We start from the raw sequence: 23,565 nt of genomic DNA, 5'->3' as shown, positions 1-23,565 counted from the left end.
CGATTTCGTAATTCACTCAGATTTCTCTCTAACAAGCTCTAATTTTTTTGAACCTTTTCCCATCTCAATAATATTAGATAGGGCTATTATTTACCATGAATTGGGGTCCAAATTCAACCATACAAAAAAATTGACCTCTCAGGCCAAATCTCCTAGGCAGCTGCCTAGGGCTCCGAAGCGTTCTCGTAATTCACTCATATTTCTCTCTAACAAGCTCTAATTTTTTTGATCCTATTCCCATATCAATAATATTATATAGGGCTGTTATTGACCATGAATTGGGGTCCTAATTCAACCAAACAAAAAAATTGACCTCTCAGGCCAAATCTCCTAGGCAGCTGCCTAGGGCTCCGAACCGATTTCGTAATTCACTCAGATTTCTCTCTAACAAGCTCTAATTTTTTTGAACCTTTTCCCATCTCAATAATATTATATAGGGCTCTTATTGACCATTAATTGGGGTCCAAATTCAACCAAACAAAAAAATTGACCTCTCAGGCCAAATCTCCTAGGCAGCTGCCTAGGGCTCCGAACCGATTTCGTAATTCACTCATATTTCTCTCTAACATGCTCTAATTTTTTTGAACCTTTTCCCATCTCAATAATATTAGATAGGGCTATTATTTACCATGAATTGGGATCCAAATTCGACCATACAAAAAAATTGACCTCTCATGCCAAATCTCCTAGGCAGCTGCCTAGGGCTCCGAAGCGATCTCGTAATTCCCTCATATTTATCTGTAACAAGCTCTAATTTTTTTGAACCTTTTCCCATCTCAATAATATTATATAGGGCTATTATTGACCATGAATTGGGGTCCTAATTCTACCAAACAAAAAAATTGACCTTTCAGGCCAAATCTCCTAGGCAGCTGCCTAGGGCTCCGAAGCGTTCTCGTAATTCACTCATATTTCTCTCTAACAAGCTCTAATTTTTTTGATCCTTTTCCCATCTCAATAATATTATATAGGGCTGTTATTGACCATGAATTGGGGTCCTAATTCAACCAAACAAAAAAATTGACCTCTCAGGCCAAATCTCCTAGGAAGCTGCCTAAGGCTCCGAAGCGATCTCGTAATTCACTCATATTTATCTCTAACAAGCTCTAATTTTTTTGAACCTTTTCCCATCTCAATAATATTATATAGGGCTGTTAATGACCATGAATTGGGGTCCTAATTCAACCAAACAAAAAAATTGACCTTTCTGGCCAAATCTCCTAGGCAGCTGCCTAGGGCTCCGAAGCGATCTCGTAATTCACTCATATTTCTCTCTAACAATCTCTAATTTTTTTGATCCTTTTCCCATCTCAATAATGTTATATAGGGCTGTTATTGACCATGAATTGCGGTCCTAATTCAACCAAACATAAAAATTGACCACTCAGGCCAAATCTCCTAGGCAGCTCCCTAGGGCTCCGAAGCGATTTCGAAATTCACTCATATTTCTCTCTAACATGCTCTAATTTTTTTTGAACCTTTTCCCATCTCAATAATATTAGATAGGGCTATTATTTACCATGAATTGGGGTCCAAATTCAACCATACAAAAAAATTGACCTCTCAGGCCAAATCTCCTAGGTAGCTGCCTAGGGCTCCGAAGCGATCTCGTAATTCCCTCATATTTATCTCTAACAAGCTCTAATTTTTTTGAACCTTTTCCCATCTCTATAATATTATATAGGGCTATTATTGACCATGAATTGGGGTCCTAATTCAACCAAACAAAAAAATTGACCTTTCAGGCCAAATCTCCTAGGCAGCTGCCTAGTGCTCCGAAGCGTTCTCGTAATTCACTCATATTTCTCTCTAACAAGCTCTAATTTTTTTGATCCTATTCCCATCTCAATAAAATTATATAGGGCTGTTATTGACCATGAATTGGGGTCCTAATTCAACCAAACAAAAAAATTGACCTCTCAGGCCAAATCTCCTAGGCAGCTGCCTAGGGCTCCGAACCGATTTCGTAATTCACTCATATTTCTCTCTAACATGCTCTAATTTTTTTGAACCTTTTCCCATCTCAATAATATTAGATAGGGCTATTATTTACCATGAATTGGGATCCAAATTCAACCAAACAAAAAAATTGACCTCTCAGGCCAAATCTCCTAGGCAGCTGCCTAGGGCTCCGAACCGATTTCGTAATTCACTCAGATTTCTCTCTAACAAGCTCTAATTTTTTTGAACCTTTTCCCATCTCAATAATATTATATAGGGCTGTTATTGACCATGAATTGGGGTCCTAATTCAACCAAACAAAAAAATTGACCTCTCAGGCCAAGCCTAGGGCTCCGAACCGATTTCGTAATTCACTCATATTTCTCTCTAACATGCTCTAATTTTTTTGAACCTTTTCCCATCTCAATAATATTAGATAGGGCTATTATTTACCATGAATTGGGATCCAAATTCGACCATACAAAAAAATTGACCTCTCATGCCAAATCTCCTAGGCAGCTGCCTAGGGCTCCGAAGCGATCTCGTAATTCCCTCATATTTATCTGTAACAAGCTCTAATTTTTTTGAACCTTTTCCCATCTCAATAATATTATATAGGGCTATTATTGACCATGAATTGGGGTCCTAATTCAACCAAACAAAAAAATTGACCTTTCAGGCCAAATCTCCTAGGCAGCTGCCTAGGGCTCCGAAGCGTTCTCGTAATTCACTCATATTTCTCTCTAACAAGCTCTAATTTTTTTGATCCTTTTCCCATCTCAATAATATTATATAGGGCTGTTATTGACCATGAATTGGGGTCCTAATTTAACCAAACAAAAAAATTGACCTCTCAGGCCAAATCTCCTAGGAAGCTGCCTAAGGCTCCGAAGCGATCTCGTAATTCACTCATATTTATCTCTAACAAGCTCTAATTTTTTTGAACCTTTTCCCATCTCAATAATATTATATAGGGCTATTATTGACCATGAATTGGGGTCCTAATTCTACCAAACAAAAAAATTGACCTTTCAGGCCAAATCTCCTAGGCAGCTGCCTAGGGCTCCGAAGCGTTCTCGTAATTCACTCATATTTCTCTCTAACAAGCTCTAATTTTTTTGATCCTTTTCCCATCTCAATAATATTATATAGGGCTGTTATTGACCATGAATTGGGGTCCTAATTCAACCAAACAAAAAAATTGACCTCTCAGGCCAAATCTCCTAGGAAGCTGCCTAAGGCTCCGATGCGATCTCGTAATTCACTCATATTTATCTCTAACAAGCTCTAATTTTTTTGAACCTTTTCCCATCTCAATAATATTATATAGGGCTGTTAATGACCATGAATTGGGGTCCTAATTCAACCAAACAAAAAAATTGACCTTTCTGGCCAAATCTCCTAGGCAGCTGCCTAGGGCTCCGAAGCGATCTCGTAATTCACTCATATTTCTCTCTAACAAGCTCTAATTTTTTTGATCCTTTTCCCATCTCAATAATGTTATATAGGGCTGTTATTGACCATGAATTGCGGTCCTAATTCAACCAAACATAAAAATTGACCACTCAGGCCAAATCTCCTAGGCAGCTGCCTAGGGCTCCGAAGCGATTTCGAAATTCACTCATATTTCTCTCTAACATGCTCTAATTTTTTTGAACCTTTTCCCATCTCAATAATATTAGATAGGGCTATTATTTACCATGAATTGGGGTCCAAATTCAACCATACAAAAAAATTGACCTCTCAGGCCAAATCTCCTAGGTAGCTGCCTAGGGCTCCGAAGCGATCTCGTAATTCCTTCATATTTATCTCTAACAAGCTCTAATTTTTTTGAACCTTTTCCCATCTCTATAATATTATATAGGGCTATTATTGACCATGAATTGGGGTCCTAATTCAACCAAACAAAAAAATTGACCTTTCAGGCCAAATCTCCTAGGCAGCTGCCTAGTGCTCCGAAGCGTTCTCGTAATTCACTCATATTTCTCTCTAACAAGCTCTAATTTTTTTGATCCTATTCCCATCTCAATAAAATTATATAGGGCTGTTATTGACCATGAATTGGGGTCCTAATTCAACCAAACAAAAAAATTGACCTCTCAGGCCAAATCTCCTAGGCAGCTGCCTAGGGCTCCGAACCGATTTCGTAATTCACTCATATTTCTCTCTAACATGCTCTAATTTTTTTGAACCTTTTCCCATCTCAATAATATTATATAGGGCTGTTATTGACCATGAATTGGGGTCCTAATTCAACCAAACAAAAAAATTGACCTCTCAGGCCAAGCCTAGGGCTCCGAACCGATTTCGTAATTCACTCATATTTCTCTCTAACATGCTCTAATTTTTTTGAACCTTTTCCCATCTCAATAATATTAGATAGGGCTATTATTTACCATGAATTGGGATCCAAATTCGACCATACAAAAAAATTGACCTCTCATGCCAAATCTCCTAGGCAGCTGCCTAGGGCTCCGAAGCGATCTCGTAATTCCCTCATATTTATCTGTAACAAGCTCTAATTTTTTTGAACCTTTTCCCATCTCAATAATATTATATAGGGCTATTATTGACCATGAATTGGGGTCCTAATTCAACCAAACAAAAAAATTGACCTTTCAGGCCAAATCTCCTAGGCAGCTGCCTAGGGCTCCGAAGCGTTCTCGTAATTCACTCATATTTCTCTCTAACAAGCTCTAATTTTTTTGATCCTTTTCCCATCTCAATAATATTATATAGGGCTGTTATTGACCATGAATTGGGGTCCTAATTTAACCAAACAAAAAAATTGACCTCTCAGGCCAAATCTCCTAGGAAGCTGCCTAAGGCTCCGAAGCGATCTCGTAATTCACTCATATTTATCTCTAACAAGCTCTAATTTTTTTGAACCTTTTCCCATCTCAATAATATTATATAGGGCTATTATTGACCATGAATTGGGGTCCTAATTCTACCAAACAAAAAAATTGACCTTTCAGGCCAAATCTCCTAGGCAGCTGCCTAGGGCTCCGAAGCGTTCTCGTAATTCACTCATATTTCTCTCTAACAAGCTCTAATTTTTTTGATCCTTTTCCCATCTCAATAATATTATATAGGGCTGTTATTGACCATGAATTGGGGTCCTAATTCAACCAAACAAAAAAATTGACCTCTCAGGCCAAATCTCCTAGGAAGCTGCCTAAGGCTCCGATGCGATCTCGTAATTCACTCATATTTATCTCTAACAAGCTCTAATTTTTTTGAACCTTTTCCCATCTCAATAATATTATATAGGGCTGTTAATGACCATGAATTGGGGTCCTAATTCAACCAAACAAAAAAATTGACCTTTCTGGCCAAATCTCCTAGGCAGCTGCCTAGGGCTCCGAAGCGATCTCGTAATTCACTCATATTTCTCTCTAACAAGCTCTAATTTTTTTGATCCTTTTCCCATCTCAATAATGTTATATAGGGCTGTTATTGACCATGAATTGCGGTCCTAATTCAACCAAACATAAAAATTGACCACTCAGGCCAAATCTCCTAGGCAGCTGCCTAGGGCTCCGAAGCGATTTCGAAATTCACTCATATTTCTCTCTAACATGCTCTAATTTTTTTGAACCTTTTCCCATCTCAATAATATTAGATAGGGCTATTATTTACCATGAATTGGGGTCCAAATTCAACCATACAAAAAAATTGACCTCTCAGGCCAAATCTCCTAGGTAGCTGCCTAGGGCTCCGAAGCGATCTCGTAATTCCTTCATATTTATCTCTAACAAGCTCTAATTTTTTTGAACCTTTTCCCATCTCTATAATATTATATAGGGCTATTATTGACCATGAATTGGGGTCCTAATTCAACCAAACAAAAAAATTGACCTTTCAGGCCAAATCTCCTAGGCAGCTGCCTAGTGCTCCGAAGCGTTCTCGTAATTCACTCATATTTCTCTCTAACAAGCTCTAATTTTTTTGATCCTATTCCCATCTCAATAAAATTATATAGGGCTGTTATTGACCATGAATTGGGGTCCTAATTCAACCAAACAAAAAAATTGACCTCTCAGGCCAAATCTCCTAGGCAGCTGCCTAGGGCTCCGAACCGATTTCGTAATTCACTCATATTTCTCTCTAACATGCTCTAATTTTTTTGAACCTTTTCCCATCTCAATAATATTAGATAGGGCTATTATTTAGCATGAATTGGGATCCAAATTCAACCAAACAAAAAAATTGACCTCTCAGGCCAAATCTCCTAGGCAGCTGCCTAGGGCTCCGAACCGATTTCGTAATTCACTCATATTTCTCTCTAACATGCTCTAATTTTTTTGAACCTTTTCCCATCTCAATAATATTAGATAGGGCTATTATTTACCATGAATTGGGGCCCAAATTCGACCATACAAAAAAATTGACCTCTCATGCCAAATCTCCTAGGCAGCTGCCTAGGGCTCCGAAGCGTTCTCGTAATTCACTCATATTTCTCTCTAACAAGCTCTAATTTTTTTGATCCTATTCCCATCTCAATAATATTATATAGGGCTGTTATTGACCATGAATTGGGGTCCTAATTCAACCAAACAAAAAAATTGACCTCTCAGGCCAAATCTCCTAGGCAGCTGCCTAGGGCTCCGAACCGATTTCGTAATTCACTCAGATTTCACTCTAACAAGCTCTAATTTTTTTGAACCTTTTCCCATCTCAATAATATTATATAGGGCTGTTATTGACCATTAATTGGGGTCCAAATTCAACCAAACAAAAAAATTGACCTCTCAGGCCAAATCTCCTAGGCAGCTGCCTAGGGCTCCGAACCGATTTCGTAATTCACTCATATTTCTCTCTAACATGCTCTAATTTTTTTGAACCTTTTCCCATCTCAATAATATTAGATAGGGCTATTATTTACCATGAATTGGGATCCAAATTCGACCATACAAAAAAATTGACCTCTCATGCCAAATCTCCTAGGCAGCTGCCTAGGGCTCCGAAGCGATCTCGTAATTCCCTCATATTTATCTGTAACAAGCTCAAATTTTTTTGAACCTTTTCCCATCTCAATAATATTATATAGGGCTATTATTGACCATGAATTGGGGTCCTAATTCTACCAAACAAAAAAATTGACCTTTCAGGCCAAATCTCCTAGGCAGCTGCCTAGGGCTCCGAAGCGTTCTCGTAATTCACTCATATTTCTCTCTAACAAGCTCTAATTTTTTTGATCCTTTTCCCATCTCAATAATATTATATAGGGCTGTTATTGACCATGAATTGGGGTCCTAATTCAACCAAACAAAAAAATTGACCTCTCAGGCCAAATCTCCTAGGAAGCTGCCTAAGGCTCCGAAGCGATCTCGTAATTCACTCATATTTATCTCTAACAAGCTCTAATTTTTTTGAACCTTTTCCCATCTCAATAATATTATATAGGGCTGTTAATGACCATGAATTGGGGTCCTAATTCAACCAAACAAAAAAATTGACCTTTCTGGCCAAATCTCCTAGGCAGCTGCCTAGGGCTCCGAAGCGATCTCGTAATTCACTCATATTTCTCTCTAACAAGCTCTAATTTTTTTGATCCTTTTCCCATCTCAATAATGTTATATAGGGCTGTTATTGACCATGAATTGCGGTCCTAATTCAACCAAACATAAAAATTGACCACTCAGGCCAAATCTCCTAGGCAGCTCCCTAGGGCTCCGAAGCGATTTCGAAATTCACTCATATTTCTCTCTAACATGCTCTAATTTTTTTGAACCTTTTCCCATCTCAATAATATTAGATAGGGCTATTATTTACCATGAATTGGGGTCCAAATTCAACCATACAAAAAAATTGACCTCTCAGGCCAAATCTCCTAGGTAGCTGCCTAGGGCTCCGAAGCGATCTCGTAATTCCCTCATATTTATCTCTAACAAGCTCTAATTTTTTTGAACCTTTTCCCATCTCTATAATATTATATAGGGCTATTATTGACCATGAATTGGGGTCCTAATTCAACCAAACAAAAAAATTGACCTTTCAGGCCAAATCTCCTAGGCAGCTGCCTAGTGCTCCGAAGCGTTCTCGTAATTCACTCATATTTCTCTCTAACAAGCTCTAATTTTTTTGATCCTATTCCCATCTCAATAAAATTATATAGGGCTGTTATTGACCATGAATTGGGGTCCTAATTCAACCAAACAAAAAAATTGACCTCTCAGGCCAAATCTCCTAGGCAGCTGCCTAGGGCTCCGAACCGATTTCGTAATTCACTCATATTTCTCTCTAACATGCTCTAATTTTTTTGAACCTTTTCCCATCTCAATAATATTAGATAGGGCTATTATTTACTATGAATTGGGATCCAAATTTAACCAAACAAAAAAATTGACCTCTCAGGCCAAATCTCCTAGGCAGCTGCCTAGGGCTCCGAACCGATTTCGTAATTCACTCAGATTTCTCTCTAACAAGCTCTAATTTTTTTGAACCTTTTCCCATCTCAATAATATTATATAGGGCTGTTATTGACCATGAATTGGGGTCCTAATTCAACCAAACAAAAAAATTGACCTCTCAGGCCAAATCCCCTAGGCAGCTGCCTAGGGCTCCGAACCGATTTCGTAATTCACTCATATTTCTCTCTAACATGCTCTAATTTTTTTGAACCTTTTCCCATCTCAATAATATTAGATAGGGCTATTATTTACCATGAATTGGGATCCAAATTCGACCATACAAAAAAATTGACCTCTCATGCCAAATCTCCTAGGCAGCTGCCTAGGGCTCCGAAGCGATCTCGTAATTCCCTCATATTTATCTGTAACAAGCTCTAATTTTTTTGAACCTTTTCCCATCTCAATAATATTATATAGGGCTATTATTGACCATGAATTGGGGTCCTAATTCAACCAAACAAAAAAATTGACCTTTCAGGCCAAATCTCCTAGGCAGCTGCCTAGGGCTCCGAAGCGTTCTCGTAATTCACTCATATTTCTCTCTAACAAGCTCTAATTTTTTTGATCCTTTTCCCATCTCAATAATATTATATAGGGCTGTTATTGACCATGAATTGGGGTCCTAATTTAACCAAACAAAAAAATTGACCTCTCAGGCCAAATCTCCTAGGAAGCTGCCTAAGGCTCCGAAGCGATCTCGTAATTCACTCATATTTATCTCTAACAAGTTCTAATTTTTTTGAACCTTTTCCCATCTCAATAATATTATATAGGGCTATTATTGACAATGAATTGGGGTCCTAATTCTACCAAACAAAAAAATTGACCTTTCAGGCCAAATCTCCTAGGCAGCTGCCTAGGGCTCCGAAGCGTTCTCGTAATTCACTCATACTTCTCTCTAACAAGCTCTAATTTTTTTGATCCTTTTCCCATCTCAATAATATTATATAGGGCTGTTATTGACCATGAATTGGGGTCCTAATTCAACCAAACAAAAAAATTGACCTCTCAGGCCAAATCTCCTAGGAAGCTGCCTAAGGCTCCGAAGCGATCTCGTAATTCACTCATATTTATCTCTAACAAGCTCTAATTTTTTTGAACCTTTTCCCATCTCAATAATATTATATAGGGCTGTTAATGACCATGAATTGGGGTCCTAATTCAACCAAACAAAAAAATTGACCTTTCTGGCCAAATCTCCTAGGCAGCTGCCTAGGGCTCCGAAGCGATCTCGTAATTCACTCATATTTCTCTCTAACAAGCTCTAATTTTTTTGATCCTTTTCCCATCTCAATAATGTTATATAGGGCTGTTATTGACCATGAATTGGGGTCCTAATTCAACCAAACAAAAAAATTGACCACTCAGGCCAAATCTCCTAGGCAGCTGCCTAGGGCTCCGAAGCGATTTCGAAATTCACTCATATTTCTCTCTAACATGCTCTAATTTTTTTGAACCTTTTCCCATCTCAATAATATTAGATAGGGCTATTATTTACCATGAATTGGGGTCCAAATTCAACCATACAAAAAAATTGACCTCTCAGGCCAAATCTCCAAGGGAGCTGCCTAGGGCTCCGAAGCGTTCTCGTAATTCACTCATATTTCTCTCTAACAAGCTCTAATTTTTTTGATCCTATTCCCATCTCAATAATATTATATAGGGCTGTTATTGACCATGAATTGGGGTCCTAATTCAACCAAACAAAAAAATTGACCTCTCAGGCCAAATCTCCTAGGCAGCTGCCTAGGGCTCCGAACCGATTTCGTAATTCACTCAGATTTCTCTCTAACAAGCTCTAATTTTTTTGAACCGTTTCCCATCTCAATAATATTATATAGGGCTGTTATTGACCATGAATTGGGGTCCTAATTCAACCAAACAAAAAAATTGACCTTTCTGGCCAAATCTCCTAGGCAGCTGCCTAGGGCTCCGAAGCGATCTCGTAATTCACTCATATTTCTCTCTAACAAGCTCTAATTTTTTTGATCCTTTTCCCATCTCAATAATGTTATATAGGGCTGTTATTGACCATGAATTGGGGTCCTAATTCAACCAAACAAAAAAATTGACCACTCAGGCCAAATCTCCTAGGCAGCTGCCTAGGGCTCCGAAGCGATTTCGAAATTCACTCATATTTCTCTCTAACATGCTCTAATTTTTTTGAACCTTTTCCCATCTCAATAATATTAGATAGGGCTATTATTTACCATGAATTGGGGTCCAAATTCAACCATACAAAAAAATTGACCTCTCAGGCCAAATCTCCAAGGGAGCTGCCTAGGGCTCCGAAGCGTTCTCGTAATTCACTCATATTTCTCTCTAACAAGCTCTAATTTTTTTGATCCTATTCCCATCTCAATAATATTATATAGGGCTGTTATTGACCATGAATTGGGGTCCTAATTCAACCAAACAAAAAAATTGACCTCTCAGGCCAAATCTCCTAGGCAGCTGCCTAGGGCTCCGAACCGATTTCGTAATTCACTCAGATTTCTCTCTAACAAGCTCTAATTTTTTTGAACCGTTTCCCATCTCAATAATATTATATAGGGCTGTTATTGACCATGAATTGGGGTCAAAATTCAACCAAACAAAAAAATTGACCTCTCAGGCCAAATCTCCTAGGCAGCTGCCTAGGGCTCCGAACCGATTTCGTAATTCACTCATATTTCTCTCTAACATGCTCTAATTTTTTTGAACCTTTTCCCATCTCAATAATATTAGATAGGGCTATTATTTACCATGAATTGGGATCCAAATTCGACCATACAAAAAAATTGAACTCTCATGCCAAATCTCCTAGGCAGCTGCCTAGGGCTCCGAAGCGATCTCGTAATTCCCTCATATTTATCTGTAACAAGCTCTAATTTTTTTGAACCTTTTCCCATCTCAATAATATTATATAGGGCTATTATTGACCATGAATTGGGGTCCTAATTCAACCAAACAAAAAAATTGACCTTTCAGGCCAAATCTCCTAGGCAGCTGCCTAGGGCTCCGAAGCGTTCTCGTAATTCACTCATATTTCTCTCTAACAAGCTCTAATTTTTTTGATCCTTTTCCCATCTCAATAATATTATATAGGGCTGTTATTGACCATGAATTGGGGTCCTAATTTAACCAAACAAAAAAATTGACCTCTCAGGCCAAATCTCCTAGGAAGCTGCCTAAGGCTCCGAAGCGATCTCGTAATTTACTCATATTTATCTCTAACAAGCTCTAATTTTTTTGAACCTTTTCCCATCTCAATAATATTATATAGGGCTGTTAATGACCATGAATTGGGGTCCTAATTCAACCAAACAAAAAAATTGACCTTTCAGGCCAAATCTCCTAGGCAGCTGCCTAGGGCTCCTAAGCGATCTCGTAATTCACTCATATTTCTCTCTAACAAGCTCTAATTTTTTTGATCCTTTTCCCATCTCAATAATGTTATATAGGGCTGTTATTGACCATGAATTGGGGTCCTAATTCAACCAAACAAAAAAATTGACCACTCAGGCCAAATCTCCTAGGCAGCTGCCTAGGGCTCCGAAGCGATTTCGAAATTCACTCATATTTCTCTCTAACATGCTCTAATTTTTTTGAACCTTTTCCCATCTCAATAATATTAGATAGGGCTATTATTTACCATGAATTGGGGTCCAAATTCAACCATACAAAAAAATTGACCTCTCAGGCCAAATCTCCAAGGGAGCTGCCTAGGGCTCCGAAGCGTTCTCGTAATTCACTCATATTTCTCTCTAACAAGCTCTAATTTTTTTGATCCTATTCCCATCTCAATAATATTATATAGGGCTGTTATTGACCATGAATTGGGGTCCTAATTCAACCAAACAAAAAAATTGACCTCTCAGGCCAAATCTCCTAGGCAGCTGCCTAGGGCTCCGAACCGATTTCGTAATTCACTCAGATTTCTCTCTAACAAGCTCTAATTTTTTTGAACCTTTTCCCATCTCAATAATATTATATAGGGCTGTTATTGACCATGAATTGGGGTCAAAATTCAACCAAACAAAAAAATTGACCTCTCAGGCCAAATCTCCTAGGCAGCTGCCTAGGGCTCCGAACCGATTTCGTAATTCACTCATATTTCTCTCTAACATGCTCTAATTTTTTTGAACCTTTTCCCATCTCAATAATATTAGATAGGGCTATTATTTACCATGAATTGGGATCCAAATTCGACCATACAAAAAAATTGAACTCTCATGCCAAATCTCCTAGGCAGCTGCCTAGGGCTCCGAAGCGATCTCGTAATTCCCTCATATTTATCTGTAACAAGCTCTAATTTTTTTGAACCTTTTCCCATCTCAATAATATTATATAGGGCTATTATTGACCATGAATTGGGGTCCTAATTCAACCAAACAAAAAAATTGACCTTTCAGGCCAAATCTCCTAGGCAGCTGCCTAGGGCTCCGAAGCGTTCTCGTAATTCACTCATATTTCTCTCTAACAAGCTCTAATTTTTTTGATCCTTTTCCCATCTCAATAATATTATATAGGGCTGTTATTGACCATGAATTGGGGTCCTAATTTAACCAAACAAAAAAATTGACCTCTCAGGCCAAATCTCCTAGGAAGCTGCCTAAGGCTCCGAAGCGATCTCGTAATTTACTCATATTTATCTCTAACAAGCTCTAATTTTTTTGAACCTTTTCCCATCTCAATAATATTATATAGGGCTGTTAATGACCATGAATTGGGGTCCTAATTCAACCAAACAAAAAAATTGACCTTTCAGGCCAAATCTCCTAGGCAGCTGCCTAGGGCTCCTAAGCGATCTCGTAATTCACTCATATTTCTCTCTAACAAGCTCTAATTTTTTTGATCCTTTTCCCATCTCAATAATGTTATATAGGGCTGTTATTGACCATGAATTGGGGTCCTAATTCAACCAAACAAAAAAATTGACCACTCAGGCCAAATCTCCTAGGCAGCTGCCTAGGGCTCCGAAGCGATTTCGAAATTCACTCATATTTCTCTCTAACATGCTCTAATTTTTTTGAACCTTTTCCCATCTCAATAATATTAGATAGGGCTATTATTTACCATGAATTGGGGTCCAAATTCAACCATACAAAAAAATTGACCTCTCAGGCCAAATCTCCAAGGGAGCTGCCTAGGGCTCCGAAGCGTTCTCGTAATTCACTCATATTTCTCTCTAACAAGCTCTAATTTTTTTGATCCTATTCCCATCTCAATAATATTATATAGGGCTGTTATTGACCATGAATTGGGGTCCTAATTCAACCAAACAAAAAAATTGACCTCTCAGGCCAAATCTCCTAGGCAGCTGCCTAGGGCTCCGAACCGATTTCGTAATTCACTCAGATTTCTCTCTAACAAGCTCTAATTTTTTTGAACCTTTTCCCATCTCAATAATATTATATAGGGCTGTTATTGACCATGAATTGGGGTCAAAATTCAACCAAACAAAAAAATTGACCTCTCAGGCCAAATCTCCTAGGCAGCTGCCTAGGGCTCCGAACCGATTTCGTAATTCACTCATATTTCTCTCTAAAATGCTCTAATTTTTTTGAACCTTTTCCCATCTCAATAATATTAGATAGGGCTATTATTTACCATGAATTGGGATCCAAATTCGACCATACAAAAAAATTGAACTCTCATGCCAAATCTCCTAGGCAGCTGCCTAGGGCTCCGAAGCGATCTCGTAATTCCCTCATATTTATCTGTAACAAGCTCTAATTTTTTTGAACCTTTTCCCATCTCAATAATATTATATAGGGCTATTATTGACCATGAATTGGGGTCCTAATTCAACCAAACAAAAAAATTGACCTTTCAGGCCAAATCTCCTAGGCAGCTGCCTAGGGCTCCGAAGCGTTCTCGTAATTCACTCATATTTCTCTCTAACAAGCTCTAATTTTTTTGATCCTTTTCCCATCTCAATAATATTATATAGGGCTGTTATTGACCATGAATTGGGGTCCTAATTTAACCAAACAAAAAAATTGACCTCTCAGGCCAAATCTCCTAGGAAGCTGCCTAAGGCTCCGAAGCGATCTCGTAATTTACTCATATTTATCTCTAACAAGCTCTAATTTTTTTGAACCTTTTCCCATCTCAATAATATTATATAGGGCTGTTAATGACCATGAATTGGGGTCCTAATTCAACCAAACAAAAAAATTGACCTTTCAGGCCAAATCTCCTAGGCAGCTGCCTAGGGCTCCGAAGCGATCTCGTAATTCACTCATATTTCTCTCTAACAAGCTCTAATTTTTTTGATCCTTTTCCCATCTCAATAATGTTATATAGGGCTGTTATTGACCATGAATTGGGGTCCTAATTCAACCAAACAAAAAAATTGACCACTCAGGCCAAATCTCCTAGGCAGCTGCCTAGGGCTCCGAAGCGATTTCGAAATTCACTCATATTTCTCTCTAACATGCTCTAATTTTTTTGAACCTTTTCCCATCTCAATAATATTAGATAGGGCTATTATTTACCATGAATTGGGGTCCAAATTCAACCATACAAAAAAATTGACCTCTCAGGCCAAATCTCCAAGGGAGCTGCCTAGGGCTCCGAAGCGTTCTCGTAATTCACTCATATTTCTCTCTAACAAGCTCTAATTTTTTTGATCCTATTCCCATCTCAATAATATTATATAGGGCTGTTATTGACCATGAATTGGGGTCCTAATTCAACCAAACAAAAAAATTGACCTCTCAGGCCAAATCTCCTAGGCAGCTGCCTAGGGCTCCGAACCGATTTCGTAATTCACTCAGATTTCTCTCTAACAAGCTCTAATTTTTTTGAACCTTTTCCCATCTCAATAATATTATATAGGGCTGTTATTGACCATGAATTGGGGTCAAAATTCAACCAAACAAAAAAATTGACCTCTCAGGCCAAATCTCCTAGGCAGCTGCCTAGGGCTCCGAACCGATTTCGTAATTCACTCATATTTCTCTCTAAAATGCTCTAATTTTTTTGAACCTTTTCCCATCTCAATAATATTAGATAGGGCTATTATTTACCATGAATTGGGATCCAAATTCGACCATACAAAAAAATTGAACTCTCATGCCAAATCTCCTAGGCAGCTGCCTAGGGCTCCGAAGCGATCTCGTAATTCCCTCATATTTATCTGTAACAAGCTCTAATTTTTTTGAACCTTTTCCCATCTCAATAATATTATATAGGGCTATTATTGACCATGAATTGGGGTCCTAATTCAACCAAACAAAAAAATTGACCTTTCAGGCCAAATCTCCTAGGCAGCTGCCTAGGGCTCCGAAGCGTTCTCGTAATTCACTCATATTTCTCTCTAACAAGCTCTAATTTTTTTGATCCTTTTCCCATCTCAATAATATTATATAGGGCTGTTATTGACCATGAATTGGGGTCCTAATTTAACCAAACAAAAAAATTGACCTCTCAGGCCAAATCTCCTAGGAAGCTGCCTAAGGCTCCGAAGCGATCTCGTAATTTACTCATATTTATCTCTAACAAGCTCTAATTTTTTTGAACCTTTTCCCATCTCAATAATATTATATAGGGCTGTTAATGACCATGAATTGGGGTCCTAATTCAACCAAACAAAAAAATTGACCTTTCAGGCCAAATCTCCTAGGCAGCTGCCTAGGGCTCCGAAGCGATCTCGTAATTCACTCATATTTCTCTCTAACAAGCTCTAATTTTTTTGATCCTTTTCCCATCTCAATAATGTTATATAGGGCTGTTATTGACCATGAATTGGGGTCCTAATTCAACCAAACAAAAAAATTGACCACTCAGGCCAAATCTCCTAGGCAGCTGCCTAGGGCTCCGAAGCGATTTCGAAATTCACTCATATTTCTCTCTAACATGCTCTAATTTTTTTGAACCTTTTCCCATCTCAATAATATTAGATAGGGCTATTATTTACCATGAATTGGGGTCCAAATTCAACCATACAAAAAAATTGACCTCTCAGGCCAAATCTCCAAGGGAGCTGCCTAGGGCTCCGAAGCGTTCTCGTAATTCACTCATATTTCTCTCTAACAAGCTCTAATTTTTTTGATCCTATTCCCATCTCAATAATATTATATAGGGCTGTTATTGACCATGAATTGGGGTCCTAATTCAACCAAACAAAAAAATTGACCTCTCAGGCCAAATCTCCTAGGCAGCTGCCTAGGGCTCCGAACCGATTTCGTAATTCACTCAGATTTCTCTCTAACAAGCTCTAATTTTTTTGAACCTTTTACCATCTCAATAATATTATATAGGGCTGTTATTGACAATGAATTGGGGTCAAAATTCAACCAAACAAAAAAATTGACCTCTCAGGCCAAATCTCCTAGGCAGCTGCCTAGGGCTCCGAACCGATTTCGTAATTCACTCAGATTTCTCTCTAACAAGCTCTAATTTTTTTGAACCTTTTCCCATCTCAATAATATTATATAGGGCTGTTATTGACCATGAATTGGGGTCAAAATTCAACCAAACAAAAAAATTGACCTCTCAGGCCAAATCTCCTAGGCAGCTGCCTAGGTCTCCGAACCGATTTCGTAATTCACTCATATTTCTCTCTAACATGCTCTAATTTTTTTGAACCTTTTCCCATCTCAATAATATTAGATAGGGCTATTATTTACCATGAATTGGGATCCAAATTCGACCATACAAAAAAATTGAACTCTCATGCCAAATCTCCTAGGCAGCTGCCTAGGGCTCCGAAGCGATCTCGTAATTCCCTCATATTTATCTGTAACAAGCTCTAATTTTTTTGAACCTTTTCCCATCTCAATAATATTATATAGGGCTATTATTGACCATGAATTGGGGTCCTAATTCAACCAAACAAAAAAATTGACCTTTCAGGCCAAATCTCCTAGGCAGCTGCCTAGGGCTCCGAAGCGTTCTCGTAATTCACTCATATTTCTCTCTAACAAGCTCTAATTTTTTTGATCCTTTTCCCATCTCAATAATATTATATAGGGCTGTTATTGACCATGAATTGGGGTCCTAATTTAACCAAACAAAAAAATTGACCTCTCAGGCCAAATCTCCTAGGAAGCTGCCTAAGGCTCCGAAGCGATCTCGTAATTTACACATATTTATCTCTAACAAGCTCTAATTTTTTTGAACCTTTTCCCATCTCAATAATATTATATAGGGCTGTTAATGACCATGAATTGGGGTCCTAATTCAACCAAACAAAAAAATTGACCTTTCAGGCCAAATCTCCTAGGCAGCTGCCTAGGGCTCCGAAGCGATCTCGTAATTCACTCATATTTCTCTCTAACAAGCTCTAATTTTTTTGATCCTTTTCCCATCTCAATAATATTAGATTGGGCTATTATTTACCATGAATTGGGGTCCAAATTCAACCATACAAAAAAATTGACCTCTCAGGCCAAATCTCCTAGGCCGCTGCCTAGGGCTCCGAAGCGTTCTCGTAATTCACTTATATTTCTCTCTAATAAGCTCTAATTTTTTTTATCCTTTTAACATCTCAATAATATTATAGAGGGCTGTTATTGACCATGAATTGGGGTCCTAATTCAACCAAACAAAAAAATTGACCTTTCAGGCCAAATCTCCTAGGCAGCTGCCTAGGGCTCCGAAACGATCTCGTAATTCACTCATATTTCTCTCTAACAAGCTCTAATTTTTTTGACTCTTTTCCCATCTCAATAATGTTATATAGGGCTGTTATTGACCATGAATTGGGGTCCTAATTCAACCAAACAAAAAAATTGACCACTCAGGCCAAATCTCCTAGGCAGCTGCCTAGGGCTCCGAAGCGATTTCGAAATTCACTCATATTTCTCTCTAACATGCTCTAATTTTTTTGAACCTTTTCCCATCTCAATAATATTAGATAGGGCTATTATTTACCATGAATTGGGGTCCAAATTCAACCATACAAAAAAATTGACCTCTCAGGCCAAATCTCCAAGGGAGCTGCCTAGGGCTCCGAAGCGTTCTCGTAATTCACTCATATTTCTCTCTAACAAGCTCTAATTTTTTTGATCCTATTCCCATCTCAATAATATTATATAGGGCTGTTATTGACCATGAATTGGGGTCCTAATTCAACCAAACAAAAAAATTGACCTCTCAGGCCAAATCTCCTAGGCAGCTGCCTAGGGCTCCGAACCGATTTCGTAATTCACTCAGATTTCTCTCTAACAAGCTCTAATTTTTTTGAACCTTTTCCCATCTCAATAATATTATATAGGGCTGTTATTGACCATGAATTGGGGTCCAAATTCAACCAAACAAAAAAATTGACCTCTCAGGCCAAATCGCCTAGGCAGCTGCCTAGGGCTCCGAACCGATTTCGTAATTCACTCATATTTCTCTCTAACATGCTCTAATTTTTTTGAACCTTTTCCCATCTCAATAATATTAGATAGGGCTATTATTTACCATGAATTGGGATCCAAATTCGACCATCCAAAAAAATTGAACTCTCATGCCAAATCTCCTAGGCAGCTGCCTAGGGCTCCGAAGCGATCTCGTAATTCCCTCATATTTATCTGTAACAAGCTCTAATTTTTTTGAACCTTTTCCCATCTCAATAATATTATATAGGGCTATTATTGACCATGAATTCGGGTCCTAATTCAACCAAACAAAAAAATTGACCTTTCAGGCCAAATCTCCTAGGCAGCTGCCTAGGGCTCCGAAGCGTTCTCGTAATTCACTCATATTTCTCTCTAACAAGCTCTAATTTTTTTGATCCTTTTCCCATCTCAATAATATTATATAGGGCTGTTATTGACCATGAATTGGGGTCCTAATTTAACCAAACAAAAAAATTGACCTCTCAGGCCAAATCTCCTAGGAAGCTGCCTAAGGCTCCGAAGCGATCTCGTAATTTACTCATATTTATCTCTAACAAGCTCTAATTTTTTTGAACCTTTTCCCATCTCAATAATATTATATAGGGCTATTATTGACCATGAATTCGGGTCCTAATTCAACCAAACAAAAAAATTGACCTTTCAGGCCAAATCTCCTAGGCAGCTGCCTAGGGCTCCGAAGCGTTCTCGTAATTCACTCATATTTCTCTCTAACAAGCTCTAATTTTTTTGATCCTTTTCCCATCTCAATAATATTATATAGGGCTGTTATTGACCATGAATTGGGGTCCTAATTTAACCAAACAAAAAAATTGACCTCTCAGGCCAAATCTCCTAGGAAGCTGCCTAAGGCTCCGAAGCGATCTCGTAATTCACTCATATTTATCTCTAACAAGCTCTAATTTTTTTGAACCTTTTTCCATCTCAATAATATTATATAGGGCTGTTAATGACCATGAATTGGGGTCCTAATTCAACCAAACAAAAAAATTGACCTTTCAGGCCAAATCTCCTAGGCAGCTGCCTAGGGCTCCGAAGCGATCTCGTAATTCACTCATATTTCTCTCTAACAAGCTCTAATTTTTTTGATCCTTTTCCCATCTCAATAATTTTATATAGGGCTATTATTTACCATGAATTGGGGTCCAAATTCAACCATACAAAAAAATTGACCTCTCAGGCCAAATCTCCTAGGCCGCTGCCTAGGGCTCCGAAGCGTTCTCGTAATTCACTTATATTTCTCTCTAATAAGCTCTAATTTTTTTGATCCTTTTCCCATCTCAATAATATTATAGAGGGCTGTTATTGACCATGAATTGGGGTCCTAATTCAACCAAACAAAAAAATTGACCTTTCAGGCCAAATCTCCTAGGCAGCAGCCTAGGGCTCCGAAACGATCTCGTAATTCACTCATATTTCTCTCTAACATGCTCTAATTTTTTTGATCCTTTTCCCATCTCAATAATGTTATATAGGGCTGTTATTGACCATGAATTGGGGTCCTAATTCAACCAAACAAAAAAATTGACCACTCAGGCCAAATCTCCTAGGCAGCTGCCTAGGGCTCCGAAGCGATTGCGAAATTCACTCATATTTCTCTCTAACATGCTCTAATTTTTTTGAACCTTTTCCCATCTCAATAATATTAGATAGGGCTATTATTTACCATGAATTGGGGTCCAAATTCAACCATACAAAAAAATTGACCTCTCAGGCCAAATCTCCAAGGGAGCTGCCTAGGGCTCCGAAGCGTTCTCGTAATTCACTCATATTTCTCTCTAACAAGCTCTAATTTTTTTGATCCTATTCCCATCTCAATAATATTATATAGGGCTGTTATTGACCATGAATTGGGGTCCTAATTCAACCAAACAAAAAAATTGACCTCTCAGGCCAAATCTCCTAGGCAGCTGCCTAGGGCTCCGAACCGATTTCGTAATTCACTCAGATTTCTCTCTAACAAGCTCTAATTTTTTTGAACCTTTTCCCATCTCAATAATATTATATAGGGCTGTTATTGACCATGAATTGGGGTCCAAATTCAACCAAACAAAAAAATTGACCTCTCAGGCCAAATCTCCTAGGCAGCTGCCTAAGGCTCCGAACCGATTTCGTAATTCACTCATATTTCTCTCTAACATTCTCTAATTTTTTTGAACCTTTTCCCATCTCAATAATATTAGATAGGGCTATTATTTACCATGAATTGGGATCCAAATTCGATCATACAAAAAAATTGACCTCTCATGCCAAATCTCCTAGGCAGCAGCCTAGGGCTCCGAAGCGATCTCGTAATTCCCTCATATTTATCTGTAACAAGCTCTAATTTTTTTGAACCTTTTCCCATCTCAATAATATTATATAGGGCTATAATTGACCATGAATTGGGGTCCTAATTCTACCAAACAAAAAAATGGACCTTTCAGGCCAAATCTCCTAGGCAGCTGCCTAGGGCTCCGAAGCGTTCTCGTAATTCACTCATATTTCTCTCTAACAAGCTCTAATTTTTTTGATCCTTTTCCCATCTCAATAATATTATATAGGGCTGTTATTGACCATGAATTGGGGTCCTAATTCAACCAAACAAAAAAATTGACCTCTCAGGCCAAATCTCCTAGGAAGCTGCCTAAGGCTCCGAAGCAATCTCGTAATTCACTCATATTTATCTCTAACAAGCTCTAATTTTTTTGAACCTTTTCCCATCTCAATAATATTATATAGGGCTGTTAATGACCATGAATTGGGGTCCTAATTCAACCAAACAAAAAAATTGACCTTTCTGGCCAAATCTCCTAGGCAGCTGCCTAGGGCTCCGAAGCGATCTCGTAATTCACTCATATTTCTCTCTAACAAGCTCTAATTTTTTTGATCCTTTTCCCATCTCAATAATATTATATACGGCTGTTATTGACCATGAATTGGGGTCCTAATTCAACCAAACAAAAAAATTGACCTCTCAGGCCAAATCTCCTAGGCAGCTGCCTAGGGCTCCGAACCGATTTCGTAATTCACTCAGATTTCACTCTAACAAGCTCTAATTTTTTTGAACCTGTTCCCATCTCAATAATATTATATAGGGCTGTTATTGACCATGAATTGGGGTCCAAATTCAACCAAACAAAAAAATTGACCACTCAGGCCAAATCTCCTAGGCAGCTGCCTAGGGCTCCGAAGCGATTTCGAAATTCACTCATATTTCTCTCTAACATGCTCTAATTTTTTTGAACCTTTTCCCATCTCAATAATATTAGATAGGGCTATTATTTACCATGAATTGGGGTCCAAATTCAACCATACAAAAAAATTGACCTCTCAGGCCAAATCTCCTAGGTAGCTGCCTAGGGCTCCGAAGCGATCTCGTAATTCCCTCATATTTATCTCTAACAAGCTCTAATTTTTTTGAACCTTTTCCCATCTCTATAATATTATATAGGGCTATTATTGACCATGAATTGTGGTCCTAATTCAACCAAACAAAAAAATTGACCTTTCAGGCCAAATCTCCTAGGCAGCTGCCTAGTGCTCCGAAGCGTTCTCGTAATTCACTCATATTTCTCTCTAACAAGCTCTAATTTTTTTGATCCTATTCCCATCTCAATAAAATTATATAGGGCTGTTATTGACCATGAATTGGGGTCCTAATTCAACCAAACAAAAAAATTGACCTCTCAGGCCAAATCTCCTAGGCAGGTGCCTAGGGCTCCGAACCGATTTCGTAATTCACTCGGATTTCTCTCTAACAAGCTCTAATTTTTTTGATCCTTTTCCCATCTCAATAATATTATATACGGCTGTTATTGACCATGAATTGGGGTCCTAATTCAACCAAACAAAAAAATTGACCTCTCAGGCCAAATCTCCTAGGCAGCTGCCTAGGGCTCCGATGCGATCTCGTAATTCACTCATATTTATCTCTAACAAGCTCTAATTTTTTTGAACCTTTTCCCATCTCAATAATATTATATAGGGCTGTTAATGACCATGAATTGGGGTCCTAATTCAACCAAACATAAAAATTGACCACTCAGGCCAAATCTCCTAGGCAGCTGCCTAGGGCTCCGAAGCGATTTCGAAATTCACTCATATTTCTCTCTAACATGCTCTAATTTTTTTGAACCTTTTCCCATCTCAATAATATTAGATAGGGCTATTATTTACCATGAATTGGGGTCCAAATTCAACCATACAAAAAAATTGACCTCTCAGGCCAAATCTCCTAGGTAGCTGCCTAGGGCTCCGAAGCGATCTCGTAATTCCCTCATATTTATCTCTAACAAGCTCTAATTTTTTTGAACCTTTTCCCATCTCTATAATATTATATAGGGCTATTATTGACCATGAATTGTGGTCCTAATTCAACCAAACAAAAAAATTGACCTTTCAGGCCAAATCTCCTAGGCAGCTGCCTAGTGCTCCGAAGCGTTCTCGTAATTCACTCATATTTCTCTCTAACAAGCTCTAATTTTTTTGATCCTATTCCCATCTCAATAAAATTATATAGGGCTGTTATTGACCATGAATTGGGGTCCTAATTCTACCAAACAAAAAAATGGACCTTTCAGGCCAAATCTCCTAGGCAGCTGCCTAGGGCTCCGAAGCGTTCTCGTAATTCACTCATATTTCTCTCTAACAAGCTCTAATTTTTTTGATCCTTTTCCCATCTTAATAATATTATATAGGGCTGTTATTGACCATGAATTGGGGTCCGAATTCAACCAAACAAAAAAATTGACCTCTCAGGCCAAATCTCCTAGGAAGCTGCCTAAGGCTCCGAAGCAATCTCGTAATTCACTCATATTTATCTCTAACAAGCTCTAATTTTTTTGAACCTTTTCCCATCTCAATAATATTATATAGGGCTGTTAATGACCATG

This window comes from Humulus lupulus, chromosome 3 (assembly GCF_963169125.1).
Source record: "Humulus lupulus chromosome 3, drHumLupu1.1, whole genome shotgun sequence".
In the NCBI taxonomy this organism is placed as follows: Eukaryota; Viridiplantae; Streptophyta; class Magnoliopsida; order Rosales; family Cannabaceae; genus Humulus; species Humulus lupulus.
This window is presented reverse-complemented; position numbering follows the sequence as displayed.